We start from the raw sequence: 17,334 nt of genomic DNA on the forward strand, positions 1-17,334 counted from the left end.
ATTAGCCCGTGTGGTGGTGGGTGCCAGTAATCCCAGCTACTCGGGAGGCTGAGGCAGGAGAATCGCTTGAACCCTGAAGGGAGAGGTTGCAGTGAGCTGACATTGCACCACTGCACTCTAGACACCAGCCTGGGTGACAGAGCGAGACTCCATCTAAAATAAAAAAAAGAAAAAGAAAAAATTGAATTTCATGACTTAATGAGAAATGGTTATTTTGGGGGTCCACTGCTTGATTTTTTAAAAAAACTTCTTAAATAACTCTGAATTAAAATGTCTGAGAGGGCACAGTGACTCATGCCTCTCCACTTCCCAGCTTTCCAACTGAGCGGCCCACTGGGGTTCAAGTTATCTTGCCAAGAGGGAAGTATTTTTAATTTGGGCTTTATCTGTCACTCAGCTGAGGTCATAGAGACTGGCAGGAATGCATGCAATTAGAAGAAGAAGGAACACCTTTAGGATTCAATAATATTAGTATTTAATGCCTTTTGGATATTTTGGGTAGCAGGCTTGTGTAAAGAGACAAAACATGAATACATGCAAAAGCAAATGAGAAAAGTCAGCAGTTATAACACTATATTTGGGGATTCCAGAATTGGGTAATAGAGGACAAAAGTGTGCATCTCTAAGGAGTTATTTCTGTAGTTCAGTTCACAAACTGCAGAGTTGAATAAGCTCAGCAGATAGAAATAAGACATTCAGTTTTTTTGTTAGAAGAGAAACATGCATAATTTGGTAGGGCTGTTTAAATTTTTGAGCCAAACGAATTTCGTTGGCATGATGACTTCAGTGAACCATCTGCAAGGCTATCTGAAAGGAATCTAAAATAATTGAAGGGATTATTCCAGTTTATTTTGTGGAAAGAAATATTTTCAACTTTTCAGGCTTTTTTTTTTTTTTCCAGGAAACTTCAGGGGGTTAAAATGTAGTTTTGCTTTGCTCTATATACCTCCTTGTCAACCAGTATTGTACGTGTATGTGCAATATTATAGTCGCAATGAGTTATCTGTATTTATCTCTTAAAAATATGCTAGAAAATATGGAGCTAAACATATCGTACTCGTTGAGTCGCAGTATAATTCTTCGTAAGAGGCTACTCTGCCCAAACCACCAGACCCCAAGGAGCATTAAAGTATTGTTTCACCAAGGGTCCAGGACTTAAACACAAATCCAGGCTCAAAATGTCATTTTAACTAGGGTTACGATATATCCCTGTATCATAATAATAATAATTATTATTTTTTGAGACAGAGTCTTGCTCTGTTGCCCAGGCTGGAGTGCAATGGCTCGATCTTGGCTCATTACAACCTCTGCCTCCTAGGTTCAAGTGATTCTCCTGCCTCCCTAGTAGTTGAAATCACAGGCCTGTGCCACCACACCCGGCTAATTTTTCGATTTTTAGTAGGGATGAGGTTTCACCATGGTGGCCAGGCTGGTCTTGAACTCCTGACTTCAGGTGATCCTCCCTCCTTGGACTCCCAAAGTGCTGGGATTACAGGTGTGAGCCACTGCGCCCGGCCCCAGTATAATTATTAACAGTACTTTTTTTTTTTTTTTTTTTTTTGAGATGGAATCTCATTCACTCTGTTGCCCAGGCTGGATTGCCCAGGCACAATCTCTGCTCACAGCAACCTCTGCCTTGGGGTTCAAGTGATTCTCCTGCCTCAGCTTCCCAAGTAACTGGGATTACAAGGACTCACCATCACGCCTGGCTAATTTTTTTGTATTTTTAGTAGAGACAAGTTTTCACCATGTTGGCCAGGTTGGTCTTAAACTCCTGACCTCAAGTGATCCACCCACCTTGGCTTCCCAAAGTGTTGGGATTATAGGCGTGAGCCAACACACCTGGCAAATGGTGCATTTTTCACACTCAGTTTGGAAGATACAATAAATAGCCACCATGCATTTAATACGAGCCCTGGAGCTTGCAGAGTAATGGACACATAAGGGCCATTGTGTCTCTACACTCAGGAACAGCACTGATGTGCTTAATGAGGAAAGGCTGACCCCTTCCCTTCAGGCTTCCTGCAAAGAGCAAGATCAACAGCTCCAGGGCAAAAATAAAAGGCCAAGGTGCTGGAAAATAGGATATAAATCTTCTTACCCACAGCTTTCTCACCAAAGCTTGCAGGTATGAGAACATAATGGGAGTCGGTAAGCATAAATGTTGATGTTGGAGATGGAGTTTATCGAAGACTTGCACGTGTGAGACTCTGAGTGACGTCAGCGATGTGTTGAGCAACATCGTGATCTGGATGCAGAGAGAAACTGAAGAGATGATGGAATGATTTGATACAGACCACAGAACAGTGACTCCAGCCAGAAGGGTATGTTGACTTACTAGCGACAAGTAAGCAAGTAACTTCAGGAAAGCACACAGCACTAAAGCAATACGTCCTGGCAGAAAAAAGTTTCCCCAAATAAGAACCTGACAAAGAGGTATTCAAAAGAATACCAACATCTCCAAGACATCAGTGCCACTGAGTTTGGGAATGGGCGGAAAAGGAATTTTAATATGGAATTAAAGGGAAGAACTGAGTTCAGCAAGGGAGAACTGAATGACATCAAAGTATTACGCATGCAATTGTAGGTTATATGGAGAATATAATGGAGAAATGGGCTGTTAAGGGCCTGATTAATTAGTAAACCAAGATCTAGTATTTGTTTACTTATCTCTTATTTACCCACCTGAACCCATCTATCTGAATACAGTTTATGTCTTAATATTTCATGACTCTTGCAGGTTCTCTCATTGTACCTCCGCCCTCTGAGAAAAGGGAGAAAGATGGTGGTCTGAAGATCTCATCTTTGGAAGAGGACTTCCTCTCATGCTTTTGATGGAAGCAGAAGAAAATGGACCCTAGGCTGGGTGCAGTGGTTCACACCTGTAATCCCAGCACTTTAGGAGGCCGAGGTGAGTGGATCACTGAAGGTCAAGAATTCGAGACCAGCCTGGCCAACATGGTGAAAACCCATCTCTACTAAAAATACAAAAACATTAGCTGGATGTGGTGGTGTGTGCCTGTAGTCCCAGCTGCTCAGGAGGCTGAGACAGGAGAATCGCTTGAATCTGGGAGGTGGAGGTTGCAGTGAGCCGAGATTGCGCCATTGCACTCCAGCCTGGGCGACAGAGCGAGTGAGACTCCATCTCAAAGGAAAAAAATAAAAAATAAAAAGTAAAATAGACCTTAGATTATCTTGTACATGTCTTTTTCATTGCACTTAGAATACTGCACTCTAATCATGGATATATTTGTCTGTTTTCCTGCGTTGGTGCTGCGTTTCTGGAAGGCGGAAATCAGTTTCTATGAAGGCAAGGATTATGTCTGCCTGATTGAAAGGGGCTCCTTGGAGCTCTTTGGTCACATTAAACAGGCACAAGAATAAAGTTCTTCTAAAGAAGGGATGCTGGGGTCACTGGGTGACTTGGTGCTTAGGAGCAGAGGACCACCACAGAATGAACCTCTTCTTGACGGGGTCTGCAATCTCTTTTGAAATTCAGAATGACATTTTTTCATCCATGAGAAAATGGCAAAAAACTGCATACAACTCATCCTTTGTAATTCCTTTTTTTTTTTTTCCTTTGAGACAGGGTTTCACTCTGTCACCCAGGCTGGAGTGTACTGGCGCAACCCCAGCTCACTGCAACCTCCACCTCCAGGGCTCAAGCAATCCTCCCACCTCAGTCTCCTGAATAGCTGGGACTACAGGTGTGCGCCACTACACCCGGCTAATTTTTGTATTTTTCAGTAGAGACGGGGTTTCAGCATATTGGCCAGGCTGGTCTTGAACTTCTGACTTCAAGTGATCCACCTGCCTCGGCCTCCCAAAGTGTTAGAATTACAGGCGTGAGCCACCGTTCCCGGCTATAATTCCTATCCGAGCAAGAACACAGATGTGACCGTTGTAAAACAAAATGTTTTTATTGTGAGAGCTGTGAATTCACCAAGTTGAAGCTCATATGGGGTGATCTTTATGCATTTTGCCTGAGTGGTATCAGGGGTCGGGGAGTCATGTCTTCCTACCCTAGTGCCCAGGATTCCAGGTTCTTATCAAGGCTCCCTGCACAGAACAACACAAGCGTCTCATTTCTGCTCCGTTTCTTGCCTCCTTCCTCTCCAAGAACAGCTTCAGGAAGGGTGGAGGATGAGGGGAGCTGTTCGGGATGGGGATCTGGACTTAAGTGGCTTTCCATGTTGAGGCCTACTCTACAACAAGAATCTAAAAGCTTAAGTAAGCATAATCGTAAGTGAGCTAAAGCTTGGAAATGGTAATGAAGGAAAAGGATACAAAAGGACCTGAATTAGCTTTTTCTTGGAGAAAATACATTTTAAGAGTGTACTTGACAGTACCTGTAAAGAGACTCCTCATTGTGACTCACATATGACTTTCCGAAGCTTCTCTCCCAGGTGCACATCAGGCGGAAGAAAGAAGGGAGAGAGGATCAGGTTTCTTTAAAAACAGATTTTTCAGAGAAATCTCTGTCTGCCTTTGAGATGCCTTACACCTCTTCAGAAGCCTGTAATTTGGTGGAATCCATGCTCCAAAAAGACGGGGACAGAAAAAAATTTACAAAGTCTATTTGTTTACTTAATTTATTCAACAAATATCTACTGAGTATTTATTATATGCCAGATACTGGTTATATAATCATGGGAAAAACATAGTCCTTCCTTCAAAGTGCTCCTATAAATATACATTTGCAAATGATGGCAAGGGCTCTAAAGAAAAACTACATACAAGTAAACTCAAACCCAAGTCCTGGGCCTACATAGAAAGAGAAAGCTGCCGTGCAACCTAACATGCACTCCAATCCCCTACAGACCTTCCTTCACTCTGTGCTGGCCCAATCTGCCTCCAGATATTTACCAAAGACACCCCTTCCTAAGACTGAAGAATGTATGTTAAGAATGCTTCACTACACACCGGTAAACCACAGAGCAGTATTGTGCCAGCTCCTTTGATCTGATCAGCTTTGTTCGAATGTGAGCTGAACTGTTAGCATGTTTGACCTGAAGTTGAGTTTTCAACAATGTACCAGTAGAGTTGAAAGTAATTGCACATGTCAAGTGTATACAATCCCTTGGTCATTTAGGGAGACAGATTACACCAGGTTTTCAGCCTCTTTTCAGTCTGTGCAGAACATGTACATTTGCACTGGGTCCTAGAGGCTCACTGTAAAGCAGCAGTGCAGAAATTGAGGATTTAGCACATGGTACTGACATGAAAAGTGTAGGTGTCCATGCTAGACTGTGAACCCCTCCAGGGCAGGCATGATTTCCGCCAGCCCTGCACTTGGGGTTTGGCACAGAGAAGTGTTCAGTGTTTGTAGGACTGAAGGATTCAATAATACTTGATATTCCTCTTTTCTTTTCATTCCTACCATTGCCATTCCCAGTTAACACTGGAATTGGAAGTAGACAGCATGGGCATAAGGCTATGGTCTCTTGCCTCTGAGATCTAAGGAGCCCAGGACAGGCCCAAACCTGGTTTCCTTTATACATTAGTTCACAAAACTAAAACTCAGGTCTACAGAAGATGAATCACTGCTACTCCTACAGCCAATGAGAAGCACATTTAAAATAGGGAGTTACTATTTTCTGTAGTGGAGAAAGTGATTCTTCTTGCATGGCTAAGTTTAGCACATATAACTTGGGTCATGGCAGGATTTATGCTTCTCTGTGCAGTGGGCTCTCTCCATAAATACCCAGTGGTCTTTCATTTTACACTAGGAAAGACAAGCTACCATGAACGGAAACCTTCTCACATGCTCTTATCCTACTCCTACCAAAAGGAAGGAATATTTAGGGAAAATGATTTGAAGGGCTGGGACTTAAGACTCCTTGTGATAAAAAATTGTCACCTGCCCCTGCAGATTTTGATGGGGGCCCTACTTCACCCCCCACCCTTTCTCCTCCAAACCCAGCTTCAGGCTCTGCAGAAGGCCATGAATTTGATTTTTGTTTGTTTGTTTATCAAGAAGAGGTATAGGTTCAGAAGGTTAAAGACTCTGGTCTAATGTTCTCCCCTCTGTTCCCAGAAAAGCTCCCATCAAGGACGGTATCAATGACTGTGGAGAGGAAAGCACAGCCCTCTTTTACTTATTTATTCCATATATGTGTTTAAAGCATTCACTACAGATGTCACTGTTCTAAGAGCTGGAGGCATAGCAGTGAAGAAGACAGAAAAATTTTTTGGCTGGAATTGAGATGACAAATACTCAGGTGAATATTTAATTTCATGTGCCAATAAGTGTCATGAAGAAAAAGTAAGCACTGTAAAGGACAAGAGATTGACTTGGGGCAGAGCCAAGTGGCCATGAGACAGAGGTGAACATGGAGTTGGGAGGTGGGGGAGGGGCTCCAGGCACAGGGGTGGGGGGAGGGGGTGGAAGCAGCGCCAGAGCCCTAAGGCAGGAACAAGCTTGCTGGGTTCCAGAAGGTCAGAGCTCTCCATGTGTGGGTCACGGTTCCCTGGTGAGTGTCTAATAAGTAACAGGTGTTCTTGAGAAGGTGGCACACAGAGGCCAGAGGACACGGCTAGGGAAACACACGGGGTGAGGGCAAGAAGGAGGCCAGTGTGTCTGCAACAGAAGAGTCCAGAAACACGACAGAGGAAGTCAGAGAACCGGGAGGGGCCGCCCTGGGCAAGGCCTGGCAGAGTCTTGGCTATAAACATGATGATCTCAGCCACAGAGTGTAAGAGGGCAGCACAAAAGGAAGTAAAAACAAAGCCAAGGGCATATCCTTGTTGTTTCAGGCATTTCAATCTGATAAGAACTTGATAACTGGAGAGGATGAAAGCTACAGCTTGATGCCCCTCCTGTAATGACTCCAGTGATCAATGCTTTCATCACACAAGTGAATCAGATCATATCGCTATGAATGACTAAAAATTGTGTTAAAGAATAGCCAGGTAAATCGGCCTGTTTATAAAATTTTTATGCCCAATTGGTCTATTGGAACAAAAATAGAATGTAAAACAAAAAAATAAAAATACCACCTAGGTGAGACAACTTCAACTTCAATCACCTGAAAGTGGCTGATGATGATCTCCCACCCAGATCATCAGCCGTGTTGACTGTGGTGAGGAGTAAGACAGAAACCCAGCCGGGTGTGGTGGCTCATGCTTGTAATGCCGACACTTTGGGAGGCCAAGGCAGGAAGATCACTTGAGCCCAGGAGTCTGAGAGCAGCCTGGGCAATACAGCAAAACTCCATCTCTACAAAAAAATTTAAAATATTAGCTGGCTCAGTGCCACCACCTGTGGTCCCAGCTACTTGGGAGGCTGAGGTGGGAGGCTTGCTTGAGCCCAGGAGATCAAGGCTGTTGTGACTCATGATCATGTCACTGCACTCCTGTCTGGGCAACAGAGTGAGACCTTGTCTCAAAAAGAAAGAAAAAGAAAAAAAAAAAAAAGGAAGACAGAAATGCATCTGAGTATGAGGATGTGGTTTAGGGATGAGGAGTGTGGGGATGGGCTGTGGGAAGGGAGATATAGAGAAATGTATAAGGAGGTGTGAGTCCTAGCAAACTATTCCTGGGTTCTGGCTAGAGGTGTTTTTGTGAAGATCACACTGACCCCGGTGGGGTGGCGTGGGTGGAGCATGGCCAGTGAATGGCTAGCAGTTTGGGTTTTCTTTCTGCTCTGTCCTGAAGGCTGAGGCTGCAAACCTGGAACACACACTTAATGAGTGAGGATCTCACTGCACTTTTCGCCTTCTCAATTCTCCTTGAGAAATGCAGCCCCACCTTTATTTCTTGAGTGTTCTAGAAGGGGTGGAAAACAGCCTGGACTGTAGTGGGGGTCAGCCCAGCATCACTGTGGTACTGAGCAGGGGTGGACTTCGGGAGCCAGAGCAGTGTTTGCCGCGGGGTTTGCACTCCCAGCAACTCACCTGTCTCTGGCCTGACCCTTCCCACTAGGCACGCAGGGTCTCTGCTGCGCTTAGCCGAGGCCTGGATACCCAGGGTTTCCCACTGGAAAGTCTCACCTGGGGCTCATGCTTCTCACCTATACCTGTTAACTCCCACAAGGCCTTCCTTAGGGAAACACCTCATGGAATTATTGAACCTCAGTTATTAAGAGCTAATAGTGACCCATAGTGTTATTTTCTCCAAGTAGCAAATAGGCTCTGATTTTAAGCAGGCCCATTACAGGGAAACAATATGGGGTGTGAAATGGCAGTGGTGCTGGGGGGCTACTTGCTGGGGAGTTTGTCAAGTCACAGAACTGCCCTTCTAATCCTTCCTTGGCTTATTGCAGCTGACAGCATGGGGCTTTCCCACAGTGCATATGGGAAAATGAAAGAGGCAATCACAAGTTTTAGTTAAAGTGCTTAAGTTACTACTTTTTGCAGCCAGCAGGACCATAAGTTTAAGCAAGTGGACCAAAAAGATAGAAGCGGAATCAATTCACTCCTAACTCACCCAGTTTGAAAGGCAAATTCGTGGGAGTGAAGTTGTTCTACTGGTGCTGTTTCCTTTACAGAGTTATCCTTCAGATGTGCTCAGAAGGGTGGGGTAGGGCACAGTGAATATTTGCAAAAGCTCTAGTATTGGCCTTGAAAGCTGTTATTCTTTTCAATCAATCCTCATCAAATCCTGCCTTGGTGCAAAAACCAGACGCAGACTATTGGGAGATCTATATACATAGGACAGACCCTGAACCACCACCAAGTGCAACCTGGGTTCATGTGAACTCAAGACCATTCTAGCGTTTCTCTGCCTCCCTGCTGCTTTGCTGCTGTTCACAGCCGGATCAGCTGAGCTAGAGTGTGCACAGCTGCAACTGATTGGACTCTCAGTTGCCTTTTCCAGAACATGCAATTGGTGCCATAACCTACAAAAGAGATATTAACCCTACAACTGAGAAGATTAAGAGCAAAGAATGATAAGAATGAGGACAAGGTCAATCCAAGATGGATGGCGTTGAAGGCCTGTGGACACATCGCTCAGATAACTGAAGTTTTTACAGTAATTGGAAAGATGTGTGCATCTGGGGGAGGCTTCAGTCTAAAAGGGGAAATGAGTAAATGTTACAGTGGTTTGTTAGTAGTTAGAAGTATGAGCATGTGCAAACTGCCGTTTGGGATCAAACTAAGACATATGGTATAAGATAGAAGTATGCTCAGTGGAGGCAGAAGTAATAAGTGGCACATTGATGAATTATGCCTTTGCTTATACTTCTATTTTCAGAATTTGCTTTAGCTCTTCCACTAGATTTTACCTTCAATAATCATAAGTATTTGGTGGTCTTTCCTCTGATACGAAGTGTGACACACTTGTGTGATAGAAAGACACATGTTTATGACACAGAGCGCCCAGGAGAGTGGCGCACTGCAGACGTTCAGTGCGTGTCCACGGTGGGACTGCTATGCAGAGTACCCACATTTGAACATATGGGAAATCCAAAAATAAAAGGTTTTGAGGATGATTTACCATGTTGGACTACATAGGAAAACAGGCAGCCAAGCGGGGACACTGTCAGGATTCCGCCCTGTTCTGAAACACCCACATTTCCTCACAGCATAGTCAGAGGATGGGCCCTAGGAAGCCGACTTGATCAGCCAATTCTGTTCCAATGCTTCTGGAGGTGTGGTGTTAACATTATAAACAATTTCTTCAGAAAGAACTTTAAGCACCACAAGTTTCTTAATCCCTTTTTTTAAAAAACAATTTGGATTCGAAATGAATTCCAGGGGAGTCAGATATGGGTGTCCTGTCCAGTCATAGAATCCTATGAAGACTTTCCATGGAAGCAAAGCAGAACAACACATGATTTTCTAAGACAGGGTAGGGTTTTTCTGTGACGCAGCTGTAATCTAGAAGAGTCATTTTTGGAAGGAATCACTACAAACTACATGCCGGTTTGAATAGTCCATTGTTTCTCAAACACAGCCATAGGTTGTGCATGAGTGGACGGATGTATAGCCCCAGAAGGGATGGAAATACAATCCCAGAAGGGATGATGGTACAACCCCAGAAGGATGGAGATGCACCCCCAGATGGGAGGCTCTGAATAACATGTACAGTTCCTATTAATGTTCATGACAAATCCTAAGCACTAGGCTGAATATAAGCTTCGGTTTGCTCATCATCTTGAGTTGAAAGCCTCCTGTTGCATACATTCAGCTTGACTGCCACAGCAGCATACTAATAGGCTTAAAAGAATTAACGGATTAGGTGGGCTTTTTTTTTTTTGAGACGGAGTCTGTCGCCCAGGCTGGAGTGCAATGGTGTGATCTCGGCTCACTGAGACCTCCACCTCCCAGGTTCAAGAGATTCTCCTGCCTCAGCGTCCCCGAGTAGCTGGGATTACAGGCACTTGCCACCATGCCTGGCTAATTTTGTATTTTTTAGTAGAGACAGGGTTTCAGCATGTTGGCCAGGCTGGTCTTGAACTCCTGTCCTCAAGGTGATTTGCCTGCCTCTGCCTCCCAAAGTGCTGGGATTACAGATGTGAGCCACCACGCCCAGTAACGTTTTAAAATTCTGCAGACAACACTGCAGATGTAGTTTCTCTTTCTTTTAGATGAAGGCTTCACAATGCTTTGAAGTAACTTGTCCTATAAAACATGGGTTGGTAAATACCAGCCTTTGGTAGTCTTGTCCAAGGCAGTGTAACCATATGAATGGAAGAAGCTCAACTGCTTATTTCTAGGATCTCATTCCTGCCACATTCCCTCAAACAGAGAGTTCCAGAAGAACATGGGTCAGAAAAGAGAGAACTGGTGAGCATGGCTATTTTTACTTTTCCTAAAGTTTCCCCTAGAGCTGTTGGAATGGGTGAGAAATGGACAAATGCCTTTGAGCTCTCTCTGGAAAAGATTAAGGAAAAGGGAAGGCGAAGGAAGGCAAAGGAAAAGTCAAGGAAGAGGTTGAGAAGGGAAAGGCACAGGCTGCAATGAATGTCACCAGCTAACTCAGTAGCACCATTCCCACTAGAACTTGCGCAGTGCTGCACTGAGGTGCACAGGTGTCTGAGAAAGCATTATCCTTCGTTTCATTGCTTTGACACAGCTCACAATGCGAGGTTTCTTAATCCTCTTTGAGCGTAGGTTTGTCAATATCACTTTCTCTCTGAATGGATAACGATGATGATGATTTGCCATGACTCTTCACAATTCCACCCAGCACTTTGCTTTTCCTATTTTCAAAAGCGCTTTCCCTTTCTGAAAACACAGATGGTTTACACTATTATATTAGATCGTGGCTGTGACAGAAACCTTTTTTTCTTACCATAATTGCTTGGGGAGTTTTTCTGGCTGGAACACAGGTACTACTGAAAGCATGCCCTTGAGAGCTGAGCTTTTGTTAGAGTAAGGATTACAAAGGCATGGATTTATATTTTTAAAGACACCATGAGCTGGTTTTATGTAGCTTTATTCCTTTGTCCTAAACTTCCTCTGCTTCAAAAACCACCTGCAACTGTGGTTTGCAAATTAACTGCCTCTGACATCTGAAGAGGGAGAAAAAACCCTACAAAAACCTGTAAAACCTCACTTGCTACCCATGTGGGGGTCAAGGAAAGCAAGGGAAAGAATATTTTTTAAAAATTTAGTTTAATTTTGAAAAATAATTCCTTACTAGAAGATGTTATATGCTTAGATAAATACAACAATAGCATAGCAGCACCTTTCTGGAGATAATCTCCAGTAATCCTGCCCAATTACCGAATACAAAAGATTTCATTTAATCAAGAAAACTAATATAAAAAAGGTGAAACCTGAAGGATATGCTGACATGAGATGTATTATTGCTTCCAGTAGGACCAAACCAATGAAACACTAGCTATTTCTTCATTAAAAATAGTTCCTTGGCTGGATATGGTGGCTCATTCCTGTAATCCCAGCATTTTGGGAGGCTAAGGTGGGAGGATCGCTTGAGGCCAGCCTGGGCAATATACTGAGACCTTGTCTCTAGAAAAGATTTTTAAAATTATCTGGGCATGGTGGCTTGTGCCTGTGGTCCTAGCTACTCAGGGGCTGAAGTGGGAGGATTGCCTGAGCCTAGGAGATTCAGGCTTCAGTGAGCTGTGATTGCATCACTGCACTCCAGCCTGGGTGACAGTGAGACCCTGTCTCAATTTTTTTTTCTTTTATTATAAAAGTGAAACATGCACACCACAGAACATTTGACAACTAAAGTATAAGGAGAAAAACAAAACCATTTTGGTTCCAATATCAAAGGTAACCACTTTAACATTCTAGTGCATTTCCTTCTAGTATTTTTTTTTCCTTAGCAAAAATTCTTCACACATTCTGAGTTATGTGTGTATGTACAAAAACACACTATTTTGGATAATGCTCCCATGTCCTGTGGATTTCTAGTTTAATATAATACCAGAGTCCTTCCCCTTCCCATAGTATTATTATTATTATTATTTTCTTTTTCTGAGACCGAGTCTCACTCTGTCGCCCAGGCTGGAATGTGGTGGCTCGATCTCGGTTCACTGCAAGCTCCGCCTCCTGGGTTTACGCCATTCTCCTGCCTCAGCCTCCTGAGTAGCTGGGACTACAGGCGCCCGCCGCCATGCCCGGCTAATTTTTTGTATTTTTTTTTTAGTAGAGACGGGGTTTCACCATGTTACCCAGGATGGTCTTGATCTATCTGACCTTGTGATCTGCCCACCTCAGCCTCCCAAAGTGCTGGGATTACAGGTGTGAGCCACCACACCTGGCCTCCATATTATTATAAACTTTTTAAAACATTTGTGGGCCGGGTGTAGTGGCTCGTGCCTTTAATCCCAACTCTTTGGGAGGCAGAGGTGGGTGGATTGCTTGAGGCCAGGAGTTCAAGACCAGCCTGGGCAACATAGTGAGGTGCCGTCTCTAAAAAAAAAAAACAAAATTCAAAAAGTTTTTAGACATTTTTACATATAACTTGGGTTGTTTCTTATGGCTTGGATTGGTGCAAAGAGTGTGAGTTTGCCTTTTTTTTTTTCTTTTTTGTGGAGATTCAAAACAGGGAAGAGACCTCCATCCTAGCAGCTTTATACTATTTTGTAAGCCTTTTGGAATATGATGCACTTCAAAAGAAAACTAGGAAAAATAGAATATATGTTGATGCAAATCCTCTATAGATTTTCTCATAGTTTTATATTCACACTAGAAATGTGATCAGCAGTCCATGAAGTCTCTTTAGTTAGATGTTTATAGACAGAGATTTGAGACCAGGTTACTACCGAGGTTCTATTAGCACCACTTAGTTATTTACAGATAACAGAGGAAAAAGGAAAGAAGGGTGGGTAGGAATCTCACCTCCATGGCGCTTTGGACAAGACAGTGCAGAGAAAGAACACAAAGTGGATGAACAGCCTGAGACAGAAAAGGAAAGGAAGGCTTTCTCTGCAGAAGTGAGCACTTACCAGTCTCTCAGATTCTTGCTATCACCCATTTCTAGAAGTTCTTTTTTTCCAAGGAAGAAATTATTGCAACTTTGTTCCTCAAAATGGTTTGGGGTAACATGTGACTACCCCACTCTCTCTGTAATGAGGTGGTTTATTTTCAGGTGATTGAAAAACCTGTAAAGATTTTCTGCTTCTATGGAGACATCAGAGTCATCCCAGAAAGCTACAGTGTTCACTGGAGCAGCACATTTCCACAGGAAATCTTATGTTCTCACCTCTCAATTAGCAAATATTCATGGGGCAAATTCTATGCACAAGAACTATAGATTTTGTGTTTAGATGGCTAATTGCTGAACCACTGCAAAGCTACAAAGTGACTGGTGTTTAAAGTCTTGAACTCCTTGTAGGGTCCCAAGGTAGCAGCTGAGATCTTATATTAGAGTGGTAGGAACTTCAAGACTGCTACATGCCAAGGTCAAGTACTAGCATCCTGTTTATTTAACTAATTTAGAAAGTGATACGGGCTTTTGGATTGTGAGTTTCTCATTCTCTTTTTCTGAGAATGAGAACAGCTCTTCATATTTCAGGTTACCAATTTTTAAATAAAAAGAAAGTTGCTTTAATTTGTGTCAGTTTAACCTGGATTTATGTCAGCATTCTTTTCATTTAAAGGGATACGGTAAATGCATTATCAATAAAACCAGAAAAGGGGCAGCGCAGTGGCTCACGCCTGTAATCCCAGCACTTTGGGAGGCCGAGGTGGGCGGATCAGGAGGTCAGGAGTTCGAGATCAGCCTGGCCAAGAACAAAAAATTAGCCAGGCATGGTCTTATACCAGTAAGAGGCACTATGTGCTGGGTAAAGTGGCTCAGTGTAACTTTGGTCTCCCATTTGCGGCTGTCCATGTGAAAGTTGGGTCATATTTGATGGGGGCATTTCTAGAATGCGTGAAGAAATATTTTTTTGTATTCAACAAGCAGATAATGTTATATGATGGAGACGAAACAGTGCCTGCCCACCTATCCGCCTCTAAGGAAACCACCCTGCTCAAAACCCCCATTGAGAGAATTGTGGCCATTTTTGTCACTGGAATCTCAGAAGAAGGGGGATGAAAAAGTAGCCATAGAAATAATCACTGAAAATGGCCGGGCGTGGTGGCTCACTCCTGTAATCGCAGCACTTTGCGGGGTCGAGGCGGATGGATCACCTGAGGTCAGGAAATCGAGACCAGCCTGGCCAACATGGTGAAACACTGTCTCTACTAAAAATACAAAAATTAGCCAGGCATGGTGGCAGACGCCTGTAATCCTAGCTACTGGGAAGGCTGAGGCAGCAGAATCACTTGAACCCAGGAGGTGGAGCTTGCAGTGAGCCGAGATCGCGCCACTGCACACCAGCCGGGGGGACAAGAGCAAGACTTCGTCTCAAAAATAAATAAATAAATAAATAAATAAATAAATAAATAAATAATAAAAAATAAAAAGAAAAAAAGAAAAAAGAAATAATGGCTGAAAATTTCTCAAATTTGACAATTTGGGAAAAAAATATGGGCAAATCCAATAGAGTTTCCGTCTCTAAAAGTTTCTAAATTATATTTGACATTTGAAGCAAAAAGTATAACATTGTGCAACGAGACTCTTCACGTATGTGTAGGAAATGTTGAAGATAATTTTAAGTGGGAGAGGGCAAAGAGACTTTGAAGGGAGGTAAGGTTTCTATACTTCACCGAACTGGCAAAATGTGGATACTAGGAGATCGTTGTGGTGACGGAATGGTTCTACATCTTGATTACAGTGGTGGATATAGAAATCTACACATGATAAAATGATGGACTATTCGGCCGGGCGCAGTGGCTCACACCTGTAATCCCAGCACCTTGGGAGGCCGGTGCGGGCGGATCGCAAAGGTCAGGAGATTGAGACCATCCTGGCTAATATGGTGAAACCCCGTCTCTACTAAAAATACAAAAATCAGCCGGGTGTGGTGGCAGGTGCCTGTAGTCCCAGCTACTCGGGAGGCTGAGGCAGGAGAATGGTATGAACCCGGGAGGCGGAGCTTGCAGTGAGCCCAGATCACGCCACTGCACTCCACCCTGGGTGACAGAGCTAGACTCTGTCTCAAAACAACAATAACAACAACAACAACAATAACAACAACAACAACAAACCTATTCATACACATGGCAACAATGTCAATGTCTTGGTTTTGATATTGTCGAGATGTAACTGTTGGGGAAACTGGGTGAGGGGTACAGGGACCTCTATGTACTATCTTTGTAATTTCCTATAAATCTATAATCATTTCTAATTAACAAGATAGAAATAAAAGATGATTGAAAGAAGTTGCTCGAAAATGATAAAAGCAAACATCGAAGTATCATTGTGATTCTCTGGCCATAATCAACATTTTAGAAAAGAGAAAGGTTTTCAAAAGCAATGCAGTGGATGAGGTGGACCCACTAATTTTCATAAATTTTAAATTTCATTGTGGGGCAAATATGTGATGGAATGTTAGGTGAAAAAGAAATTTAAGGTTGGATTTGAAGAGAGACAGGATGGCAGTCCTATCCAGAAATTCAGGATGAACTTCTGTCTTGATTAGATCTGATACTTCTTGTCAGACATACATCTCTACAACATGAAACTGGTTAATCAATGTTAAGTTTAATAATAGTATGTACCCCTTTGAAACCACAAAATATTCTAGGGATAAAAGCTAATTAAACTTTGACAGTCTGTCATATTTTTAGAGATAACTTAGACTAGTTATTTTCTTCCATAAGTTTAATTAGAAGTTATAGAATTAAAATTAGTATTCTCAGTAATATTGATAATTGGAAGAAAAAAGTAAGTAAAAAGTAAGTAAAATAAAAGAAAAATTCTCCTGTATGTTGGTGGAAAAATTCTCTTGCATGTCAGTAGGACACCAGCAGATGGCAAAGAAAGCTTTCAAAATGATCGCCAGAGTTACACGATCATTGATTTGTCATTAAAATAAATGTGAGACTGTTTCAAATGCCAATATAGTAAAATCATGGTACTGTTCATTTTGGTCGTCTCTGTTCTTAATCAAGGACACTTGGCAGCAGGAAAGGTGTGCCCTGAAAACTTCACAGAAAGTCAATGGCAGTAGGTATAGACAGAAAAACAAAACTTCAGGTCTTGGATTTACCACTTGGAGCTGAATAATGTTGCTCTTAAAGTGGCTTTGCAGCATTGTCCAAATGCCAGTATTAATTACATGGACAGTTTCCAACTGCTATTACTTTGCTATATTTGTTAATGTTTAATACGAACTGGATCAGACAACTCTGGATTATGAAGGCTTTTTTAAATGTCAGTTTCTTCCATCATAACAGTGCCTATGGGCCAGGCACAGTGGCTTATACCTGTAATCCCAGCACTTTGGGAGGCTGAGGCAGGAGGACTGGTTGAGCCCAGGAGTTTGAGACCAGCCTGGGCAACATACTAAGACCTTGTCTCAAAAAAAAAAAAAAAAAAAAAAAAAATTTTATATATATATATGCTGAGCCTGGTGTGATCCCTGCTACCCTGGGGGCTGAGTTGAGAGGATTACTGGATTGCTTGAGCACAGGATGTCGAGGCTGCAGTAAGCTGGGATTGCACCACGGTACTCCAGCCTGGGTGGCAGAGTGAGACCCTGCCTCCAGAAGAAAAAAAAAAAAAAAAGGTGTCTGTGGAGGTATCATAAAGAAAAAAGTAAATGATAAAGATTCCCATTGAGAGAGCCTGTTTTTCTAGTTTGTGTTTTCTGGTTGACCTTTGTAACTGAGTTGCTATTGTTCACGTCTTTTCTCTACAGTTCAATCAAGAGACCAGTCAGATCAGAATTACATTAGTTTAGTATTTTTTCACTTAACCCAAGGGCACAGATACCTGACCACTTCATCAGCCTCAAAACAGAATTTGCCACCTGCTTAATTTACGCATGAGTTGGCAAAAATTATGTTTTCCATTTAGTGCGGT

At 42.8% G+C, this 17,334-nt stretch overlaps 1 protein-coding gene across 1 annotated transcript in view; it reads right to left on the minus strand.

Annotated features, from left to right (window-relative positions):
* The window catches only part of DLGAP1 (DLG associated protein 1), a 976,217-nt gene that overhangs the window by 210,941 nt on the left and 747,942 nt on the right, over positions 1-17,334 (minus strand). The gene's annotated exons all lie outside the window — the stretch shown is intronic.

This window comes from Piliocolobus tephrosceles, chromosome 18, assembly GCF_002776525.5.
Source record: "Piliocolobus tephrosceles isolate RC106 chromosome 18, ASM277652v3, whole genome shotgun sequence".
NCBI classification, from domain to species: Eukaryota; Metazoa; Chordata; class Mammalia; order Primates; family Cercopithecidae; genus Piliocolobus; species Piliocolobus tephrosceles.